Here is a 24,048-nt window from a genome sequence, read left to right on the forward strand (position 1 = left end):
CAGTGGTCATGTATGGATATGAGAGTTGGACTGTGAAGAAAGCTGAGTGTCAAAGAATTGATGCTTTTGAGCTGTGGTGTTGGAGAAGACTTTTGAGAGTCCCTCGGACTGCAAGGAGATCCAACCAGTCCATCCTAAAGGAGATCAGTCCTGTGTGTTCATTGAAAGGATTGGTGTTGAAGCTGAAATTCCAATCCTTTGGCCACCTGATGCGAAGAGCTGACTCATTTGAAAAAACACTGATGCTGGGAAAGATTGAGGGCAGGAGAAGAAGGGGATGACAGAGGATGAGATGGTTGGATGGCATCACTGACTCAACGGACATGAGTTTGAGTAAACTCCGGGAGTTGGTGATGGACAGGGAGGCCTGGTGTGCTGCAGTCCATGGGGTTGCAAAGAGTCAGACACGACTGAGTGACTGAACTGAACTGAACTGAACTGAGAGTATGATTAAATATGAAAGCAATGAAGTAAATTGTGAATCAGTTAACCTGGTCTAATCAATTAAGATAATTGAAATAACCACATTGTCCATTAACTATTTGGTGTACTCATCATCTCAATATCCAATTGGATCAACATTTATTAATCCAATTCCTTGCGGGACTCTACAAATAAATAAGGAAATGGACACCCCATCTCTCTCTACACTCTAGCTTTTTTCATCCCCATAAAAGACTCTGAGTCTAACAAAATCCATAGAGTTGTGGAATATATATGAGGCATATTTGGTAAAAAATGTTTACTTTGCTTGCCAGGATCATGGCATCAAATAATCAGCCATCACTACTATCTTTTAGCCCATAAAATTAATTTCAAGGTTAACACTATCTATTAGGCTAAGAAAAAAATTATTTATCTAATGAGCCTTGACTTGCAAGAAAGAAAAAAAAGTTGTTCCTGGCATCTGAGAGCAGGCTGGATTCTCTAGGCATTGAAGTTGTTATGAACTGCGCTGGCAACAAGAAATAATCCAACTAATTTGTCTGCAGTATGTTTCTGATGGGTCTATAGCTCATGGTATTAACACTATTTAGGTATCAAATAACCAAAAATTCAAAGTGCCAAATATTTCTAAATCAATGTTTAAGACCTCATGAGACTGGGGGGGGTGGGGGGGACTGGATTTGGGAGAGAAAGTTTGCTTCAGCATCAGAGTAGTGAGGAATGGCTGTCCTCGCCTAGTCTTTCAGATTTTCTAGCCATTTTTGTAGAAGTGTCCACTTCTGAGCAGATTTTCATGGCCTTTCCCCAGTGGAATTCTTGGATGGCCATTCACTAATATTCTACAGGTCAACCAAACTGGTTGATATGAGTCTATCCTAAGTGTTGAATTACCAAACAACCTGTTGTATGAATTCCTTAATCATGACATCCTTTAGGGTCCTCAAAGACCATCTCATTCAATCATGTTACTCTATTCAAGATGGAGTGGAAAGTAGATGACAGGTCAAATGTATTTTCTGAAGTTACCAAGTAGTTAGCAACAGATCAGTTCTGTTAGCAGATCTGATCAGTTAGTAACTCAGTTCTCCTGTCTCCTAGTTCAGTGTTGAGTGTCCTCTCCCTTGTCTTTCAGCTGGTCAACTTTATCAGGTTATGAGGGCCATTTGATCAACTTTACTTGATATATTATATAAAGCTAAATTTCAGAGAGTTAGGCTTTCCATTAATATTCTAAACGTATGATTTATTTATTGTTCAACAAACATTTTGGGTTGCCTCCTATATATTTTTTTTATTCCCTCTTAAACTTTTTGACCTCCTGTACACTTTTTTCAATAAATATTAAAGAGATAACAGCCTGGAAGGGAGCTCAAATGTGTACATAAATAATGATGCTAAATAAAAATTTTAAGAACTGAGCTAGAATCTTTAAACGGTACGTTATAAGCAGCCTGGGAGTTGGGAGCAGGTAAGAAAGGAAAGGTTATGGCCAGCTGTGAAAATACAGGAAACCTCAAATGGAAGAGATGAAGAGGATTGGGACACCGAGAAGAGGAAGACCAATTCAGCTGAGGGAGATTGGAAATTGAGTATATCCCCTGAGCTATACTGTAGGACTTTGTTGTTTATCTCCATTTCATTAAATCAGAAGAAATGTGTGAACTTTTGCATTGCAGGCCTGTATCATATTCAGGGGAGAGGAAAGATTTTAACACCTGTAGAGGTTCAGAGAGGCTTCCCAGGTGGCTCAGACAGTAAAGAATCTGCTCGCAGTGCAGGAGATATGGGTTTGATACCTGGGTCAGGAAGATCCCCTGGAGGAGGAAATGGCAACCCACTCCAGTATTCTTGCTGGGAAACCCCACGGACAGAGGAGGCTGGCGGGCTACAGTCCGTGGGGTCACAAAGAGGCAGATACGACTAATCAGTAAGTGCATTGTTCCCCATCACCCTGTCATCTCCCTGACCTTCGTAATAGGAAGGAGGTGCCTGTGGACGTGCGTCACAGAGGCCACCAGAAGCCCTGAGCCAGACACTGGAATTTAGGCGGTTGAAAATTAAATCGGTGGTAACATGCTGGCTGTTTAAGATGATTTTGGTTCTTGTGGTTATGAAGATGGAGCACCAGGCACTAAAGGCAGCATAGGCAGATGCTGTTGATCTGCTCTGGTGCAGAATCACTCAGTACTCCCAGGGGCCCCAGGTACCCGCCCCACCCCAGGTCCTTCTGACAGTAACCTGTGGTCCCAGAGCCCCCTGCACAGGCCTCCCCAAAGACAAGAACAGGAGAGGCCATAGGAAAGGGTTTCTTCTCCCATTCACACCTAAGTGGTCCCCAAAAGAGAATGCAGTGCTCCCTGAAATTCTAGCAACAGCAAACAGGATCAGAGAGGAAGGGTTGCAGTCAATTTGGACACGTTATTTTGGTTCTTTGCCACTTGCAAGTTCTGAAATGCTATATTTGTGGCCATGGCCCAGAGCATTTTTAGCTCAGTTTCACAATTTCTTTAAAAAAGAAAAAAAAAAAAGGCCCTACTCATGCCCCCATCCCTCGTCCCTTTGGACTCAAGGCTCTTTCCCCCGCCTTGGCTGCTGCTGTGCTGAGATAAGGCTGTGGTATTTTCCCCTCCACCATCCCCCAATCGTACATTATCATAAGAAAGTGCCAGGCATCCATCAGCCCACAGCCCCTGATTTATGCTCAAAGTTGGGATTATCTTTTCTGCTCCAAATCCCTTCAAACGGCCAACCTGATCAAAGAGAATCATATCCACCAGATAAAATGCGAATATAGCTCCATGCCACAGAATGACAGGCAGGATTTTTTTTTTTAATCTCCAAACGGTTTCAACCTCCTCATTTTGTCAGGAATTGTTCTTTATCCACAGCACAGGACCCACTGAGCACCCCGATTGTCGCTCTTGCATCTTCCCTGCTGGCTTCTGTGTGGGGAACCGTGTATGGACTTTGCTCTGGGGGACGGCATATTTGTCCTGCGGCAATGGCCTGTCTGCGGGGATGAAGTCTAGCTCAGCCCGGGGCCAGGTAGACGTGAGACATCACAGTCCAGGGATGACACTTCCTTCACAACCAGTTGCTAACTTGATGCCAACAGTAGGAGAAAAGCAAGACTGAAAAGCAGCATATTCAATGCTGGGGCCATTTCAGTGATGAAATAAAATCCCATCATTCAGTCCACTCACTCAGCGCGTGTTTATTGAATGTCTTATACACACAAGGCTCCAATGAACCAAAGGAATGCATCATTAAGGAGCTTAATATCTAAGGAGAAAAGATGTACCTGAGAACTAAACAAAAACTTAGCAGAGATGTGCAGTCCAAGAAGGGAATCTGAGCCCAACAAATTCAACCACCCCCTCCTCCCATTCCCAATTCCTCTTGAGTTGACCAAAGAGGCTTTTATAAGATGGGACATGTAGCATCTTTATGTGCTGAATGGAATGAGACAGTGGATGGGAAAAGCTGACAATAAAGGAGAGGGAAGAGAAGTCGTTAAAGAAGCAATACTCATTAGGAGGAAAGAGGACCTGAAATCCAGTGGGTTCATGGAGGGAAAGACCTTTGATGGGAAGACAAATAGTGCATCCTCCAGAAGAACATGACACTGTAACAGCTCATCAGGGAGAAGGCAGAGCCTTTGGGTCCAGGTGCAGATAGATGGGTGGATTAGGTGGGAGAGCCATGAGGGGGTCGCATTTGGTTGCTTCTGTTCTCTGAGCAGGGCTTCCCAGGTGGCTCAATGGTAAAGGAGCTACCTGTCAATTCAGGAGACCTGGGTTCCATCCCTGGGTTAGGAAGAGCCCCTGTAGGAGGAAATGGCAACCCACTTCAGTGTGTTTGCCGGGAGAATCCCCTACAGAGGAGCCTGGTGGGCTATAGTCCATGGGGTCCCAAAGAGTTGGACGTGACTGAATGACTGAGCACTCAACACATGTTCTCTGAGACAGAGGAGGAGACATGAACATCTGAGGAAGGAAACATGAATCAGTCATGTTGGAGGTTGGGAGCTAGAACAGACTAGGGGGATGTATGGCCATCAACCCACTCGACACTTACAGTTACACATTTAAGATGAAAAGAGTCAGCAGTGCTCCCCACTTCTCACCAGCCTTATGGATCTGCACAGGGACAGGCTTGACATCACGTCATAGCCAAAGGGAGAGGTTATCCAGCTTATCAGAGTCCCTCGAGTAGTGTGTGGCAGAATCTGGGTTTTCTAATTCCAATTAGGTTATGCTTTGCATTAATAGTTAAGAACCATAGGAGCATTGTCCACATACTCCTTCCAGTTTTATTTTGTTTCTTTTACTGCTTTGTGTTAGTAATTCAGTCATATCAGACTCTTTTTGACCCCATGGACTGTAGCCACCAGGCTCCTCTGTCCATGGGATTCTTCAGGCAAGAATATAGGAGTGGGGTGTCATTCTCCTTTCTCAATGGGATCTTCCTGACCCAGGGATCGAACCCAGGTCTTCTGAATTGCAGGCAGATTCTTTACCATCTAAGCCGCCAGGGAAGCCCTACCCAATTTTCTTACCCAGAGAATACAGGGCAAACTGACTGCTCAGAGGAACGGTGTTCTCTGTGCCACAAACACGATTTCCAGTTTTATTTGGGATTGCTCTGTGCAGGGCAACGATAATATGAAGCACAGACAAAAAGAGTCTGGGCATCATTTATAGCATGACTAAATTTCAAGTTCCGAATCACTGGCTTTGAAATAAACTGTTGGCATCGAATCGAAGGGTAAGGGATCTCCATATATGGAAATCCAGTTGAGCCCAAGTGCCCACTCCACCCTGGGTCCGGCTCCCTTCCAGTGTGCTATCTTCATCCACTCCAGCGAGTATGTCTCTTTCCATGTCTCCAAACCGTCCAGACTAGCTTTGGATCCAGACACCTGAGGCTATACCTGACACTGTGTGAGATTGTTCTGTATGACTCCTTCATGGTCAGAAAGAAATCCCTTGGCTAACCGATGCTGAACAGACAATATGCATCTGAAAGTCATTAGTCATATTTGTACTGAACTTCATTCTTTCATTTTGAAAGAACTTACGTATATTCCCCCCTTCCCTGCGGCTTAAATGCAAAAGGAGATAATAGCTGTGCCTCTCTGTGTGCAGTTTTTGCATTTTGAGGAATGTCAGTGTAGGTTCTGGGTGATGAGGGGAATGAGGAGGGTGCTCTAAACTATTAGCCTTCATCTTTTAATTATTTTTTTTAAAAAAAGACATGGGCATCAGGGTAAACAGGCAGGATAAATGGCTTCTGAATAAAAACGTTCAGGATGATGCCTCCTTTGGGATAAAATGTAGAGGATGAAGGAGCATCTCTAGGCAACAAGGTACATGTTTTACTCCCTTTGTTTTGCATCCAGAGCTCTCTCAGAGTCTTCCAATGTAACCTGCTACAATTGAAATAGGCAGTGACCTGACCTCCAGACAGTATTCATCACCTAAACAATGCATCTTTAATAATGTCCTTTTAATTTTTGATATACCACATTTATTTTCCTCCCTACCTACACCAGTAGAAAAATACTAATTGGCCAGTGATTTTAAAGGGAAGTAAAAGAGCTAGGGTGATTGGGAATGAATCTAGGTGACAGGTAATAGCCAATCAGACTTTGAGGAGACGATGTTTTTTCATCTCACGAATAGGAGTTCACTCACTCTATCCCCTGGAATATGCCTATGAGCAGTTTTCAGAATTTTTCTTTTCTAATCTTTAAAATTAGATTTTACACAGATCTTCACTATATTCAATAGAAAAAGGCAGTATCTAATATTAGCTATTTGTAAGTGCAAACGTACACCACTTACTAATGATAGAAGGAGGCAATTTCGATAAATAGAAATATCTCAGAACTTCCCTGGCAGTCTAGTGGTTAAGACTTCACCTTCCAATGCAGGGGGTGCAGGTTCAATCCCTGAGCAGGGAGCTAAGATGCCACATACCTTGCAGTCAAAACACTGAAACATAAAACAGAAACAACATTGCAACGAATTCAATAAAGACTTTTAAAATGGTCCACACCAAAAAATAGAAAAGAGAGAGAATATCTCAAATCAGAGCTGAAGGCCAAGAGTTGCCGTTACGTATCAGCTTTAGCAATCCATTTGTTCTCCATGTTTTGGTTGGTTGTGCGGAAAAGCCAAAATTCCACGAGTAAATCACTGTAAATGATAGGTTTGTTTGTTGTTTGCTCTTGATGTTCTTGGGTTAACAAACTCAAGAAGGGAAACTTTCCAGAGGCTGCTTGAGGAAGAGCAGAAAGTTGGATCACTAACAATATCTAATTTTTTTTTTAAGTAAGAAACTTAGATGACAAACACCCAAAACCAACAATACAGGTTTGTCAGCACGGGACCTGTTACCACACAGCTGATCAGAGCATCACCATCAACACAGGCAGGTGTGATACACAGGGTCCAGACACGCATTAACTTTTGCAATCTCACCTGAGTAGGCGTTTGTGGGTTGGACTCTTTCAATTCCAACGCTCAAGGTATCTTATCAAAGACACACCTCTAACATGTTCAGAAATAAACAAAACGGTGATAGAAGCAGCCTCAGGCAGAGTCATGAGGAGACAGGAGCACAAATAATGCACTGATTCTATATGGTTGGATTTGACATAGAATAGTTCTGAGCTGGTGAATGGCTTTTTTCCCCAATTAATCTGAAACAGGTCAATCATGGGGAAATGAAACCCAAGTCCTACACTTTCAAAACAGGCTCCCTAAAACCCAGTTGGAAAGACGCTCAAGTAGGAGGGTTTTGGAAGTGGAGCTGACACCCCAGGGCCAGACTTATCTCATCTCAGGTGCCATCAGCTGGAGGATGGAAGCCCTGTCTGGCCTCTGATGGGCACCACTTTTCTCTGCCTCCCACCTCTGTGTACCATCTGAGCTGTGCACCTGTGAACAAGAACAAACCCAAGTTTACTAGTAAATGGGCGGGAAGAGAAATGCCCTGGACCTGGCAGCTCCAAAGTGTTCCCATTCACAGGAAAATGAGTCTTAGGTCAGACACAGAGAAATGTTCATCAACAAGTGAGGTGACTTTCAGGATGGGGCCTTAAGTGCGCTTGACTGTGTTGACACCACCTGGCGAGTCAAAATCTTTCTTAAACTAGAAGTAGAATCTCGGTTCTGACTCCTAATCTAATGTTCACACAGTAATTTTGGAGAGGCAAGGTGGGGGAGCTTGTGTCTGTAACTCGTCCTTTGGTGAATTTAAACACCCTCCTGTTTCAGCTTTAGGTTCAATATAAGCAAACCCCGAGACAAGGTAGTTTGTATGGGAGGTGGCCCAGGAAGCAAGAATAATAGGGGAAGAAAAGTGACTCGGGGAAGAAGAAAAAAAGAAAAAACACTATAGGGCCAGCAAAGGCAGACTAATTCCTCAGGGGCTTCTGAGATGCCGAGAAGCTTCTAGATATGGAGCACTTCTAGAGTGGGCCATCAGCAGTGCAATGCTGCAGCCTTTATCCACCAGGTCCAGCCCACCCCCCATAGGTGGAGCATCACCTCAGGAGATGTTGGCTTAGGTGTTCTGTGGGTGCACCTGGCCAGACCCACCAGGTTCCCATGTATCAGAGAAGACTCCAGGGAAGAAGAGCAATGGTCCTCCCCATCACACATGAACAAGGTCAACATGAGCTTGCCCAGGACTCAGGCTGAAATCAGAGCTGGACCCAGGATTATGCTGGGAGCACCCAACATGCTTGTTCCATGTGGTGCCAGAGAGACCCATGAGCAGGCAGGCTGCACTCACCCCTTGTGCGTCACTCACTCATCACCAAGTCTTCACTGGTTCTTGACAGAGGCACAAATTCATCCATCCATTCACCCCTTCCTTGGTTATGTTTCGACTACCTACTGTGTGCCTGGCACTGTTTGAGGCACAAAGGACCCAGCTATCAATGAGACACAAATCCCTGTTGTGAAGGAAGACAGACGAAGAAACAAGCAAATGAAATATAGAGTTTGGAAGATCCCCTGGAGAAGGAAACGGCAACCCATTCCAATATTTTTGCCTGGAGAATCCCATGGACAGAGGAGCCTGGTGGGCTACAGTCCATGGGGTCGCAGGAGTTGGATATGACTTAGTGACTAAACCACCACCACCATCTATAATATTAAGTGCTAGGATAAAAAAGAAAGCAGAGAGGAGCTCAGGGTGTGCTTGAACGGGATCTCAGGAAGGCAGAAGACGGTGCTCCATCAAGTGCTAATCTATTTAGGTTGGCAAATCACCCCCACCTGGCCGCCTCTCAGAAAACCAATAAACAAGTTTATAGGAAAGTATAACTCTTGCTGTGTTGTCTCATTTAAAGATATTGACTTCTATTCGGGCAGAGTCTGCCCATGGGAATGGACAGCCCACCGTGTGACTTCAAGGTGCAGATTTCCTGGGAGGGTCCAGGGGACTGACAGCCCCGCATCTTCAGTCACCGGAGACTTTTCTGCATTTTTCAAAGGAAGGTTTTCAGCTTCCTGCATGACTTTCTGGTGTCAAAGGTCATCCTGCAGAAAATAACGATGTCACACATTCATCTGTTATCAGTAAACACTGGGCTTCCATGCTGTGCTCAGGGCCAAGCCTGTCACTGTTCTCATGAAGGTCACGATTCAGTTCTGATTTTTGTTATGATCAACACTTCCAAAATGACAGTATGTGATGCAAAAGAGACCACAGTGCTTTTTTTTGGCACCAAAGTAGATGCTAAACATTTTGAGGAAAAAATGCAGATGATATAACTGTTGACTTGAAATCTTGGGAGCTTCCAGGGTGAAATTGGAGCCTGGATTTCATCCCCAGAGGACAAGGAAACATCAAAAAAGATATAAAGCACGCTCCAGGTTGGTAGGCGGCAGGATGAATGAGCCAGGGAACTTAGATATCAGTTGTTGTTGTTCAGTCACCAAGTCGTGTCTGACTCTTTGAGACCCCATGGACTGCAGCACACCAGGCTTCCCTGTCCTTCCCTATCTCCCAGAGTTTGCCCAGATTCATGGCCATTGAGTTGGTGATGCTACCTAACCCTCTTGTCCTCTGCTGCCCCCTTCTCCTTTTGCCTTCAATCTTTCTGAGCATCAGGGTCTCTTCTAATGAGTCAGTTCTTTGCATCAGGTGCAGGTTTGTGTTTAAATCTGAAAGTTCATATGGAGGTCTCACCTGGGTTCAGCCAGGTATGCAGTCCAGCGGTTTTAAGCAGACCCTTCTCTGTCTGACCTATTTCACTCAATATGAAAATCTCCAGGTCCATCTATATTGCTCACAAATGACATTATTCTATTTTTTAGATGATGATTTTAACTTGTATATCACTGATAAAACAGAATACACCTTTGGAAAATTTCTTTATAAGCTCACCATCATGTTCTGTAAACCCATCTTCATCTCTAATGTCTGCATCTCTGTCTTTCCTCCTCATGTTCAAGGGGAAGAAGTGACTTCCTGTTTCTGGAAAGGCAAATGCTTCCTCCTACAGGTAGCCCTCCTTGCTCTGTGGCTCAATCTCTCCCCTCTATCAGATCCCTCCATAAACAAATCCCAGATACCACAACCCACTCCAATATCTGCCCCACCCCTCAGCTCCTTTATCACAAACAAAATATTTTAAGGGGTTATCTACCTAAGCTTTCTCTATTCCGGCAATTCTAACCTACCCTTTAAAATAATCCTGAAAATATTCAGATGTAAATAAAGTGATAAATATGAATGTAACAAACCATGTTTTCAATACCCAGATTTGACACATGTTAACACTTACCTATATTTGTTCAAAGTCTTTATCGTTTTTTTTTAAGAAAGAAAACATTACCTATATAATTGAACCCCCTTTGGACACCATCCCAAGCCTATTACTCCTCATTCCCCAGAGAAAATTCTATTCTGAATTTGCAATGTATCATTCCTTCTGTGGCTGTATATTTTACTTTATCTGTATGTGTCCATAAATTAAAGATAGTATTATATAGTATGAATTTAAATTTAAATCCTGAGCCTTAAACCCAGCTTATATATTATTTTATGTAAGTTTGTCATTTATATCTTTGGTTGCTTCTTACACCCTGTTTAGTCCCTTGGTTTTATTTTTTTCATGCTGGAATCTGTTCTTTCTTAATTTTTTCAAGAGGAATCTGTGGGAATAAACTTTCTAATTTCTTGGATGTCATAAAGATTCTATACTGCCCGGCACAGCCAAATAAATAAGTAAAAATAAATATTTAGGTGGGAAAAAAAAAAGAAGGATGGATTCAGGAAGTCCAAAGTCAACCTAACAGGAATTTCAGAAGAAAGGAACAGTGAAAATGCATGGGATGGAATTCTTAAGCAATAATAGGGTATAATTTTCCCAAATGAAAGAAAGACACGTCTTCAAATTTAAAGGGGAAGACGTAAGTAAGAACTCTCGGCTGTACAGGGGGAATTTCAGAATGCCATGGACAACAAATTCTGATACAGAATATATTTTCAAGTTGTTTTCCTCAGATCATTAGGCTCATGGCTCATCTGCTCTTTCTCCATTTTGTGCAGCCAATGGCTCTCATCACTGACTCGAGTTTTCTCATCCTAGGAGCCTCCTCCCACCCCATCCCATACACAGTCGTGCATTTTGTGTGTGTGTCTCTTTCTCAGGTTTAGAGATTTTCTCATTGTTCCTGGTGTGACAAAGCCAAACGTGACAATGGTCAGCCGTTTCAGATAATTCTGTTAATTCTGTGAACCATGAACACGTATTATTAGACCCCTCAGAACTCTTTAAGTCGAGAATATAAGTACATTCTATAAACTGTCTTTTGGAATTTATTGAAATGACTTTTTCCTTTTGGTTATTAACATGTTAAAATACATTCCTTTAAATCTAGAGAAAAACCTACCTGGTCAAGTGATATATGTTATTTACTGATATGAGAGGATTTTTTTTTTCTATTTATATTAATAAGAAACGCTGACAGTATTCTTTTGAGAGATACTCTGCAGTTTCACATTTAAGGTTATCTTCACTTTTTAAAAGCAGATTAGGTAACTTTCATTTTTTTCTCTCCATGCAGAAGTGATTTAAATAGCAAAGAAGTTTTGTAAAGTCCTAGAAAGAACTTATCCATGAAATTCCTAGGCCTAGACACTGTGAAGAAATGGTTCTTTGATAACTTTTCAAAGTTTTCTCTTCATTATTTATCTAATTTTTCTTAGAGAAGGTTTGTAGTCATTGTAAGTTTCCCATTTCACCCAGATTTCAAAGATTATTAACATAGACTGGAATGTAAACTTCTCTCATTTCTCAGTCTCCTCTATATGTGTAAATTTCTTCACCCACCCTTAATTTGTTCTTACCTCCCGCTTGACTAATCTTCCCAGAGAAATGTCCATGTCATTAATATTTTCAAAGAAATCAGTTCTTACAGTTATTGTATCAACTATGGGGATTTTTTTTGTCTTAAATGTAGTAATTTCTGCTTACCTTCTTCTAATTGCCTCATTTAAGTCATTTTCTATTTCCTTGAGTTGAATATTTAATTACATTCATTCTCCTTATTAATTAATTCATTTAAAGCTATGCATTTTCCTGTGATTACAGCCTTGACCACATCTCATATTTTGATATGCAGTGTATTTAACAGCCTCTTAAAATCCAAAATGTTTGCTACTTGTTTTTTTATATGGTGGAAAATAACAGTTTTATTACTCTTATTTCTTGCTTTGTAATCCCCACATTTTTGATACAGACTTAAAATATAATCTATTATAAGGACCTTAGCTCTTCTGCCCTGAGAGTGAAGCAGATCAAGCCTTTCTTGTCTTCTTTTTCTTCTTCCCTTTATCTTCATTACATTATGCAGATCACGTCCTGGTGTCCACTTCACGGGATATCAGTTAGGAGTCCTCCTGCCCTCATCTCCCCTAGAGAGTGATACCCAGAAACACACCTTTTTCTCATCAGTTACTCCTCAAATGTGCTGAAACCCATGATTAAAATAGGTTCTTTTTTTTTTTTTTTAGGTTTCAATACTCAATATTCTAAGAATGAAGTGACATCAGAGCTGTAATTGCTATAGTGCAAGACGTTGAAAAGGTGAATAATAAAAATCAGATGGATTTCTTGGAAAGGAAACTAGTCCACAGTTCAAATGCAAGGCCTGGGTGGAGACACAGATCCAGGGGAAAGATGAAGTTACATGAGAGTTAAAGTTAATGGTCAGAACAGCTTCAGAAAATGAGGCTGAAGGATCAGAGAGCATAGGAGGCCAGCAAGACAGACCCACCCGAAGGACAGAGCTTCACATTGGGATGGGCCCGTTAAAAGTCTGATGCTATTAAAAGGATTGGGATGGTACGATGTGTCTAGTTGAACCTGTTTGTTTTGTGACGCATTTTCTATTTTTATTATTGTTTCTCAGCCTTGGTCTTCATTATGCTTCCCTTGCCGCTGGATGAGCTTGGAATCTATAAAAGCTGTGAGTGAAGGTTTCTCAAAGGAATGCAATAGTGCCCTGCTAATGCAACAGGTAGCCATGTCCCTGAGCCAGAAAACACTGTCCCTTGGATGAGACATCTTTTACTTGGCACTTTTGTGGTAGCTCCCTTCAAGTTGCCTCCATCTGTCCATCCCATTCCTGTACATGCATGCTGCTTCTTCAGTCAATAGGTGATCCCATTTGCCTTCTCCTAAATCTCGGCCGGCCTTAGGGATTTGCTTAACCAGTAGAATGCAGCAGAAGTGGTAAGGCTAAGTCATAAGAAGCCCTGCAGCTTCCACCTTGTTCTCTTCTTCTATGGTCCATTTTTGGTATCTTGGATTTCTCACTCTTAGAATCCATCTGGGCTTCCCTGGTGGTTCAGATGGTAAAGAACTGCAATGCAGGAGTTGCAGGAGATGCAGGCTTGATACCTGGGTCGAGAAGATCCCCTGGAAAGGGGAATGGCTACCCACTCCATCATTCTTGCCTGGAGATACCTTGGACAGAGGAGCCAGGTGAGCTACAGTCCATGGGGTCACAAAGAGTTGGATACGACTGAGCAACTTAGGACGCATGCACACAGAATCCATCCACAGTGTTTTAAGAATCCAGTGCCATGTGGGAAAGTCACATGTAGGTCTGTCTCAGCTGAGTTCCCAGCCGGCATCAACTGCCAGCCTTTGAGTGAGGCCTTCTGGCTTTTCAGTGCAAGTGGATCTTTAGTTGCCCACAGCCTCCTTGGATATCCTCTGCAGCTCTCTGAGCCCCCCTGTGAGAAGCCGGTTGAGCCCAATCAGAATTGTGAGAAATAATAATATGTCGTCTTACACCACAAAGTTCTGGAGAGATTTTTTTTTAAAGAGTAATAGACAACCAGAATAATCTTCTCTGTTGCAATGGCCCGAATACATGCCCTTCTGAGGATTTCAGGAATTCTTTACTATTTTAGATGCATAATTCTTTCTCTCAGGTTAAAGTCAAACCATGCTTACTAGAAGCAAGTACACCTTTGATCCATTATTATGCTATTTATTGGTCAAAGAGGAATAACATTTCTTGGTTCTTACTGAGACACCTGGTTTCTGTCCCTATTAATCACCTACTGGTAATTACAGTAAATCTCCAGACTCTGATTTAAATAAAATGCTAAGTTTATTCAACTCAAGACATTTATCAACTCCCTTTCATGTATTGTGACTAAGACTGTGGGAATGACAAAATAAGTGAATTTCTGCTCTCAAGGATGCTTTAGTTGAAGAGCTAAGATAAGTAAAATGCAAAGACATTGTAACTCAAGGAAGAAGGTTACATTCCCCGCTCCCCCTGCAAGGAGCACAAGTAAAGACACCCTCGGGCTCAGAAGGTGAGTATGTTTCAGGAAACACTGCAGGACAGGAGAAGACAGAGGCAGATGTAGTCTGAGCCCTAGATCTGTGGCTGACATGGACAAGTTACTTAACCTTCCGCATTTATGAGGATAAACACACTTTATTAACCAACATTCTCTTAATTAGTTGTTTTTAGCAACTACTTTATAGGATGATGAGAATTGAGGAAAATGAGGAAAAGAAACTACTGCTTTACTGATGGTAGCTGGTATTATTATTATCATCGTCACTGTCATCGTTGAATTAGTGGGATCAGAAAAGACTTCCTGGAGATAACATTTGAGCTGGGACTTTAAAAAATAATGCTCCGGGCTTCCCTGGTGGTCCAGAGGTTAAGAATTTGTCTGCCAATGCAGGGGACATGGGTTTTTCGATCTCTGGGCCAGGGATCGAAAGATGCAAGATGGAGAAAGTACAAAGACTCTGGCAAGACAGAATCCTGGAAAACACTTACCTTCCCTGTCAGTGAACAGGCTTAATGATGTTGGCCTCCTACTAGTAGGACTTTGTTTTACTGCTCTGATTGCTTTTGTGGGTGGTTTCTGGGTGGGTGGGCATCAGGGAGACGGATGTTCATTGCGTGTTTACTATGCATCAGGCACTCTGCTACGTTTTTTGAATATATGGCGTCTGACTTTCTCCCAACAACCCCATAAAGTTACTGTCACTTCTATTGTCTTTGGTATTTGAAACCAGATCTGTTTGGTTAATGATGTTGTCTACTTCCTATGGTTGTAAAGAATAAATGAGGCAATGTGTCTGAGAACCTAACCCCAGGTCTGACACTCTGAGGCAATCAACAAATATTCATTTTCTTTCCTGAGACCTGCAGCCACTGGTCCTCCATGGCTGCTATTGCAACCCCATGGACTGTTGCCCTCCAGTCTCCTCTGTCCGTGGGATTCTCCAGGCAAGAATACTGGAGTGGGTTCCCATGCCCTCCTCCAGGGGATCTTCCTGCCCCAGGGATCGAACTTGCATGTCTGGAGTCTCCTGAATTGGCAGGAGGATTCTTTACCACTGAGCTGGGTTCGATCCCTGGGTTGGGAAGATCCCCTGGAGAAGGAAATGGCAACCCACTCCAGTACTCTTGCCTGGAAAAATCCCATGGACAAAGAAGCCTGGTAGGCTACAGTCCATGGGGTCGCAAAGAGTCGGACATGCCCTGAGTGACTTCACTTTTTTTCTTTTCTTTCTTTCACCTGGGAAGCCCCAGGGCTGCTGACTGACATCTCAAAGCTGGGGTTTGAATTTATTAAGCAGCCTCCCTCCCTTACCCACCTTTCCTTGGCATGAGAGCTGTTAAAAGTCCATCCCTCTGCCCGGGCACCTTCCATGTCTGAGATAAGTCACTCCCTGTACATCTGTATCCCCACTGGCTTCTCTCCTGGCCCCATCCCACCAATGTCCCTTTGGGCTTTGCTGAACCAGTGGGGCTTGACTAATCATGAACGTGCATTGGACTTGAGGCTAGGGTTAAATGCTTGTTGGGAATTTGATAGAGGTCCACCCACCTCATGTATAGCTGATGTCACTGGACTCGAGATGGTGAAAACAGAAAGACAAGGCTCCTGCGCCATCCTCGCCAAGGAATCTCAAACAAGAGAGGAGAAAATTGCAGAAGATCCATCTCTGTGAGCTTTTACAACTCCCAATTCCTCAAGCCATTTACTTTAATCTAAACCAGAGTTTCTCATCTCCCCTTTTACAATCCCATTTCAGGGCTCCGTGAAGAGGTTGGGCCATGTGTCCATATGTTATCATTCTAATGAAAGCAATCAGAGCCTGGTAATTAGGAATCACCTGGCCTTATCATCCATTAAAGGAAAATCTTATTAACCAAAAGGCTGCTGCTGCTAAGTCACTCAGTTGTGTCTGACTCTGTGTGACCCCATGGACGGCAGCCCACCAGGCTCCACTGTCCCTGGGATTCTCCAGGCAAGAACACTGGAGTGGGTTGCCATTTCCTTCTCCAATGCATGAAAGTGAAAAGTGAAAGGGAAGTCACTCAGTCATGTCTGACTCTTTGCGACCCCATGGACTGCAGCCTACCAGGCTCCTCCGTCCATGGGATTTTCCAGGCAAGAGTACTGGAGTAGGTTGCCATTGCCTTCTCTGAACCAAAAGGCATGGGTTTTGTTTCTGAATTCCAGAGATTAAAAACCCAGAGGAGCTGAGAGACATGAACTAAAAGTTCAGTTGCCTCAGAATTTTGAAAATGAATTCTATCTCATCAGTAGCTTTTTTTATTGGAATATAATTGCTTTATAAGGTTGTGCTAGTTTCTGCTGTACAGTGAAGTGAATCAGCTATATGTAAACATATATCCCCTTCCTCTGGGACCTTCCTCCCACCCACCCCCCAAGCCCATCCCTCTAGGTCACCACAGAGTCCCAAGCTGAGCTTCCGGTGCTTTAGAGCAGGTTCTCACTATCTGTTTTACACATGGTAGTGCACATACCCTGAGAAAATCATAATTCAAAAGGACACAGGCACCCCAATGTCCACTGCAGCATGATATACAATAGCCAGGATATAGAAACAACCTCAATGTCCAATGCTAGAAGAATGGATAAAGAAGATGTGGTGTGCTGTGTGCCAAGTCGCTTCAGTCATGTCTGACTCTGTGCTCCCCCATAGACTGTAGCCCACCAGGCTTCTCTGTCCATGGGATTCTCCAGGCAAGAATACTGGAGTGGGTTGCATGCCCTCCTCCAAGGGATCTTTCCACCCCAGGGACTGACCCCACATCTCTTATGTCTCCTGCATTGGCAGACAGATTCTTTAACACTAGTGCCACCTGGGAAGCCCAGAAGCTGTGCCAACTTCTTTAGTTAAAGCCTCACTTGGAGTTGGAAGGGGTTCCCAGGGGGCTCAAAGGTAAAGAATGAGCTAAATGTCTCCCAATGAATTCTGTCACCTTAACAGGAATGGTTCATATGTAATGCAAAATGAAATTGCCCTGACATCAAATCCCTTGTAATCAGACATCCAGAGAGACAGAGCCTGTCTCTTAACAACAAATCAGGCTCTGCTCAATTCCTCTTAACACCCTTACAGGAGGGACTCAAGGAGCTGTAGACCAGCCATCCATGTGGACTCACTTTTTTCCGCCTATAAATCAGAGATAATGAAATTTGCCACTTCTCTGCTTTAAGGTCTGAATGGGAGTAGCACTGGGGGCCAGGGAGTAGACTGTTGTGTGGAGGCAACACATCGACTTGGGAGGGGACAAAAGGGTCCATTCAGTTTTGTCTAAGGGTCTTCTTTCTCCTCCACATCGGTCATCGGAAATGTTGGCAGCTGCTAAGCAAAAATTTGGTTGCTCTGAAAAAGGCACCAGAGACCTCAGGTCCAGATAGAGGCACGTCTGAGGACCTGAATGCAGCGAAGACATTCAAGGTCAGGGTATTTATTCCCCCAGATCCTCCTTGCAAGCTGTGGTTTGGCAATGGCCAAACAAGTGAGCCCCTGCTTGTGGCCATGCATCTTAAGGACTGGCCCCCTCCCCCCTGACTTTCCCCCTCTGATCCTGGGGGTGTTAATGGCCTTCTGCCCCCTCAGAGTTTCTGACGCACTGCTTTCCTTGCTTGGTTCATTGTGCTCAGACAGGCCCTTCATTAAATTCTTTCTGGACATTTGAAATTCCATATGAACACATAGTAATGACATGGAAATAATTGTAATAGATGCTAAAGTGTAAGAAGTCAAAGAACTATCAATGGAATTTTCCCCCCTGTCAAAACAGGTCACAAACGTATACTTTCTGTACCTGCAGTCACCATTATCAATGATTATTTTTCTCCATCCTATGCATTTCTATTACCAGCATGTCTGTGAGCACACCTGCATATACCTGCATTTTTCTCAATGAAAGCTGATTCCCAGCACCAGGATTTCTGGGACTCTGCCCACCTCTTTCACTCCCCATAACCCCACCAAGAGCAAAGGCTCTGTCTATTCCTAATTTTCCCAAACGTTAGGTATACTTTCTGAGGACCCACCAAAGCTGCTCCAGGCTTTGCCTAGAAAGATCACACCTAAAGGTGTCAGGACACTAAAGACCCCAGGAAGTAGGAACAAGTGTACCAGGGAACGTGAACAGGGCAGCACTGAGACGAGCAAGGGAGCAAGGGAGACAGGAACTAGAGTTGGATTAAAATGAGGTCGGTGGCCAGAGGAACAAGGGCCAGCACAGTTGCCTCTAAGGATCTTGAGTGGCAACTAGGAGTCTAACAGCAAAAGGAAGGGGAGAAACAACATCTTGTTATAAAATGCAATGTCCAGATAGAGTTACTCTGGGAGGCCAGGAAGTCAGAAACCATGGTCGCAAAAAAGAGAATAAGATGGGTGAGAAGTGCCTGCAGAGATGTATCAGAATGAGGAGGCAGGATTTCGCTGCATATTGGAATCATCCCAGGTTTTAACATACTCACACCTGGGTCTCATCCCTCCCGTCCATCCCCAGATTTTAATTTCATTCATCTAGAAATGTCACTTTGGGCATCTGGAGTGTTCAAATCTTACCCTAGTTCATATCAATATGCAACCAAAGTTGAGAATCATTGCTTTAGAAAATGTCAACCAGACTTACTTGGACTTGGGGAATTAAGGGTTTCGTAGCCATGTCTGTGGGCTTCCCTGATGGCTCGGACAGTAAAGAATCTGCCTGCAATGCAGGAGACCCAGGTTCGATCCCTGGTCGGGGAGATCCCCTGGAGAAAGGAATGACAATCCACTCCAGTATTCTTGCCTGGAGAATTCCATGGACAGAGGAGCTGGTGGGCTACAGCCTGTGGGGTCGCAAAGAGGCAAACGCAACTGAGCAGGTAACACTTCCACTTTCACTAGCCACGTCTGGCTACATGTGAATGAGAACAGACTCGACATAACCCTGGAGCTGGACATAGCGGCAAAGGGATCAGACTGAGGCTGTACCGCAGAGGAAATACAGAAGTAATATCTGAAGAACAACCAGTGATGCTCTATGTGTTTGGCTAGATTATTAGGTTTGTTGAGGAATGGTTCCCAAACTGGAGCAGCATCAGAGTTACCTGATGCCTAGACCTTGTGACAAGCCAGACTGTTGATCCCGAGCCCAGGAGTTTCTGATTCAGTAGATTTGGTGGGGCCCTAGGATTTGCATTTTTGCATCATCACCAGACGTTGCTAATGCTACTGGCCCAGGGACTACACTGGGTGAAGCATTGCTCCAGAGAAAGTTCCTCTGCGTTCATTTTCTTAGTCACCCGTGTTTTATGTGATTAAGAGAGTGGTTTCTTTACAGCCCCACAGGGAGCCTTCCCGCTCTGTAACCACACACAGGGAAACACCAATCACCCCAAGCCAGAAAGGCCAGCAAATGCTCTCTGCTCCCCACCAGGTGCCTCAGCTACACAGCCGCCTGGGGCCAACACAAACGCTCACAGGGAACTTGGGTTTTCGTTCTGCTGTCATTACAAAACTTGGAACCTACACAGCAAGGAACGCCCATTTGTCAGCAAGGGCATTTCCTCCTATGATCACAAATGGTTTCCAGTCGTGAAGAAAACTCAGGAGACATATGGGGAGAAAAATTGCCAAACCTATGGCTATAGTCTCAGTTCATCCCAAAAATCAAATTGAAAGCTAGAGAAAATTTGGCTTCTCTCTACTCATTCTTGCACTGCTGTTTGAAATAAACGGATTTTTTTCCTTTTATTTTCAATATTTGCAAAGACATTATCCCTTGAGATGCAGCATCTCTAGAAAAGTTTCAAACACTTTTATTAGTTTCTGAGGAGTCTTTTTTTTTTTCTTTTCTCCCAAACGCAAACATCTCATCATTCATTTTTAATTATTGCCTTTTCTTTCTTATGCTGAAACATACTTTGGAAGTGGAAAAATCAGTGCTGCCAGATTTCCTCAGCCTCAGAAGAAAGAAAATGTAACAGCTGGCACCAAGATCTGAACTCTGCTGGATTCTAAAGTCACCCCTGTATGAAGGCTCAGCTGAGGGACACTGGTACCGCAGTCCAGTCGAGGACCACCGTTCTTCTGTGTGTGATCCCATATCCATGCAGAAGCTTTGGGGCTAGAGTGGTCTGAATCTCAAAGTCATGACATGCAAATGGCATCCTTGATTCCCTGAGGTATTCTGCCTACAGCATATGCAGACACGCCTGGGATGCCCAGATCACTATGGATAATGGACACGGGACCACAGAGGACAGGTCCCTACCACCAGTTAAACTGACACCAGTAACCATGATGAACTGGCCAGGTGTACCCCATGTGCTCAGTCGCTTCAGTCGTGTCTGACTCTTTTTGACCCCGTGGACTGTCATCCGCCAGGCTCCTCTCTCCATGGGATCCTCCAGGCAAGAATACTGGAGTGGGTTGCCATGCCCTCCTCCAGGGGATCTTCCCAATCCAGGGATCGAACCTGAGTCTCTGCGTCTCCTGCATTGCAGGCAGATTCTTTGTACACTGAGGCGCCCGGGAAGCCCTGGGACAATAATTCCATGATGTAGCCATGGACATGCAATCTGGGGAAACATTGCTGCTAAGTTGTTCCAGTCATGTCTGACTCTGTGTGACCCCATAGACGGCAGCCCACTGGGCTCCACTGTCCCTGGGATTCTCCAGGCAAGAACACTGGAGTGGGTTGCCATTTCCTTCTCCAATGCATGAAAGTGAAAAGTGAAAGTGAAGTCGCTCAGTCGTGTCCAACTCTTAGCAACTCCATGGACTGCAGCCTACCAGGTTTCTCCATCCATGGGATTTTCCAGGCAAGAGTACTGGAGTGGATTGCCATTGCCTTCTCCGGGGAAACATTGAGTTAAAGTCAATTATATGCATTACTTTATGTCAGGACTTCTGAAAACTCAGTGTACTAATATGCATGGTGAATTTTCACAGGCTTCCCCAGTGGCTCAGCAGTAAAGAATCCACCTGCAATGCAGGAGATAGAGGAGACATGAGTTCAATCCCTGGAGTGGGAAGACCCTCTGGCGGAGGAAAAGATAACCCACTCCAGTAGTCTCACCTGGGAAATCCCATGGACAGAGGAACCTGGCAGGCTACAGTCCATCGGGTCCCAAAGAGTCAGACACGACTGAGTGACTGAGCACACACACACGTTATGAATTTTCAAGAAGAGATTTTATTGGCCCATAGAAAATATATTTGATTATAGGGGAAAAGTAAGGGAGCTTCCCTTGGGACATTCCTGAGGAATTGCTTTGGGGAATGAGAGTTAGAAAATGTCTAGTCTCTTCTCATATAAATTCTACCCTCTGAGTCTCAGGTCTCTGCTACATGGGAATGAGTCTAAACTAACCAACAAGACTCAGAGGTGAGGTTTAAACCAACCGTCTACCTACGAGCTAAGAAGCACATTTTTGTGAAGCCTTTGAGTGTTCCTTCTGCTCCCCCTCCATCACCTGGCTGGAGTAAGAAAGTGACTTGGTGCGAAAGAAAAACCAAGAGAAGACTCTAGAATACTAAGTTTCAGCTTTTATAGGTGTAGTTTAGACATTTTCTTTCACTACTTCATATATAAAATCCTTGGATTCAAATATTCTTGCCAACAGAAGTCTGCTTTGCCTGGCGATCCTTCCAAGAGGACAAAGCACCTTGGTGGAAATCACTTTTTCTTAAAGAACAGCAACTGTTAAATTTTGTAAATGGATATTCAAACAGTGAGCCCAGAATCAGAAACCCTGTGACCTCTTCTACTAAGTTCTCTCACTTGCTCTTTAAAAAAAAAATTTATTGGAGTGTAGTTGCTTTACAATGCTGTGTTGGTTTCTGCTGTACAGCAAAGTGAATCCATTGAATGTATAATAGATCGCTCTTTTTTTGGATTTCCTTCCCATTAAGGTCACCATAGAGCACTGAGTAGGGTTCCCTATGCTAAACAGCAGGTTCTCATTAGTACCTATTTTATATGTAGTGTCAATAGTTTCACTTGCTTCTTAGGCTATGATACACACCTAGTTTGTCACACTACCAAATCCAGCAGTATTCAGTGTTTTTGGCTACTGGTGATGTTGTTTTCTAACATTTTAAATGCTTTAATGTTCCAAAACAGCATATTACAGTTACTTTACCTGTTACTTTAATTATTACCTGTTATTTTAATTATATATGCTATGATTTAATTATATCCTTTGATGTTCACAGTAATGATATACTGATGAAATAAACATTGTCAATATTCCCCTTTCATAGGTGAGAAAACCAGGTCTGAATGATGTTAAGTAATTATCCTAGGTTACACAAATAGTTACAAGCAGGACCAGAATTTGAGCCCGAACCATCTGAAATCAAAGCCTTTGTCCTTCCCACCACCATGAATTGCCTTCTGTAATTACTGGAATAAAATTGAGAAAGAAAATTTGAATGTTAAAGATAATTCCTTATACGAAACCTCAAAATGCTTTCAAATAACCCATCATTTAAAATGGGAGAGTGTTGGATTCTTGTAATATCCAAACATGAAGTTAACAGACTAAAAAGATCCAGAGTTTTCCTAATCTGCAAATAATCATATCACACTGATGACAGATTTTACAGCAAATAAACAGCTCCAGAGATAAAAGCTCACACTCCAAGGGGGCTGCAATGCCTCAAAGGTACACTGTGACGTGGACTCCAAGGTCTCCAAATCAAGGGGTTTATTTAAAAAAACACGGTAAAGAATCTTTAGCAATGTTTATTTCTGGGCCACCAAATTGATTTTAAAAAAGAGCGAGCGAGCGAGAGAGAATTTTACAGTTTGGAAAATGCAATTAATCTTCAAGTATGATTTGCAAAGCTCATTTGTAGCAATTAACTTCATTATTCTACTTGAAAGATTTCTCTTTCTTTCTCTTTCTTTCTCTCTCTCTCTCTGTATTCCAACCTTCTTTTAAGTTTTAAATCCGAGCCATTTTTACAGCTTTATTTCTCGTTAAGATTGCAATAATTTGTCATTGGTGTGCAGACACTTTCTTAACTATTCCTGTGTTACAAATAAAAGAACCAGTATTGCTCGGAGGTTATCTCTAGGGCCCTGCAAAGCCAAGCACTATAAAATGGTTAGACATTAAGATGCGGGGAAAACCCCATAAAACAACACATAAAAATGTGTCTTGCTCTGCCATTTATATGGAAAGATGGTGCTGTTCAATCTTTCAAGCCAAAGACTATTTTAGAATTAAAGTTTCAATCAGGACAGGAATGGAGAGAGGTTTTACTCTTTTCTTTTTGACCCTCTTTCTTTGCTTGTAAAACTGCCAAAGCAAAAATCATGTGCTGTGTTGGCTCTACCGCTGGCCTTTTGATTTCTCTCTCTTTCTGCTTTCCCCTCCCTCTCTGTCTCTCTGTCTCTCTCTCACACATATAAACACACACACACACACACACACACACACACACACACACACTGCAAGAGAAATCTGCTTCTTCCAGCTCAACAAAAATCTTTGGTAAATCAGACCTCAAACTCTTGGAGAAACAACTTTGATTTGTTTGTCTGGATAGACTTAATTTTTTTTTTTTAAACTTGAGAAATGCGGCTCTGTTCATACTCACTGGAAGATCACTCTGGTTGCCCACGGAAGAATGGGATCACACTTACTGACTACAGTAGGAACTGTGCTGGCTTTCTCTACACTGATTTCACACAATCTCAGCACGTCTCTATGAAGCAACTCTTCTTATTTTCCATGTGTTTCAGAGAGGATATGTCT

This window comes from Bos taurus, chromosome 19, assembly GCF_002263795.3.
Source record: "Bos taurus isolate L1 Dominette 01449 registration number 42190680 breed Hereford chromosome 19, ARS-UCD2.0, whole genome shotgun sequence".
In the NCBI taxonomy this organism is placed as follows: Eukaryota; Metazoa; Chordata; class Mammalia; order Artiodactyla; family Bovidae; genus Bos; species Bos taurus.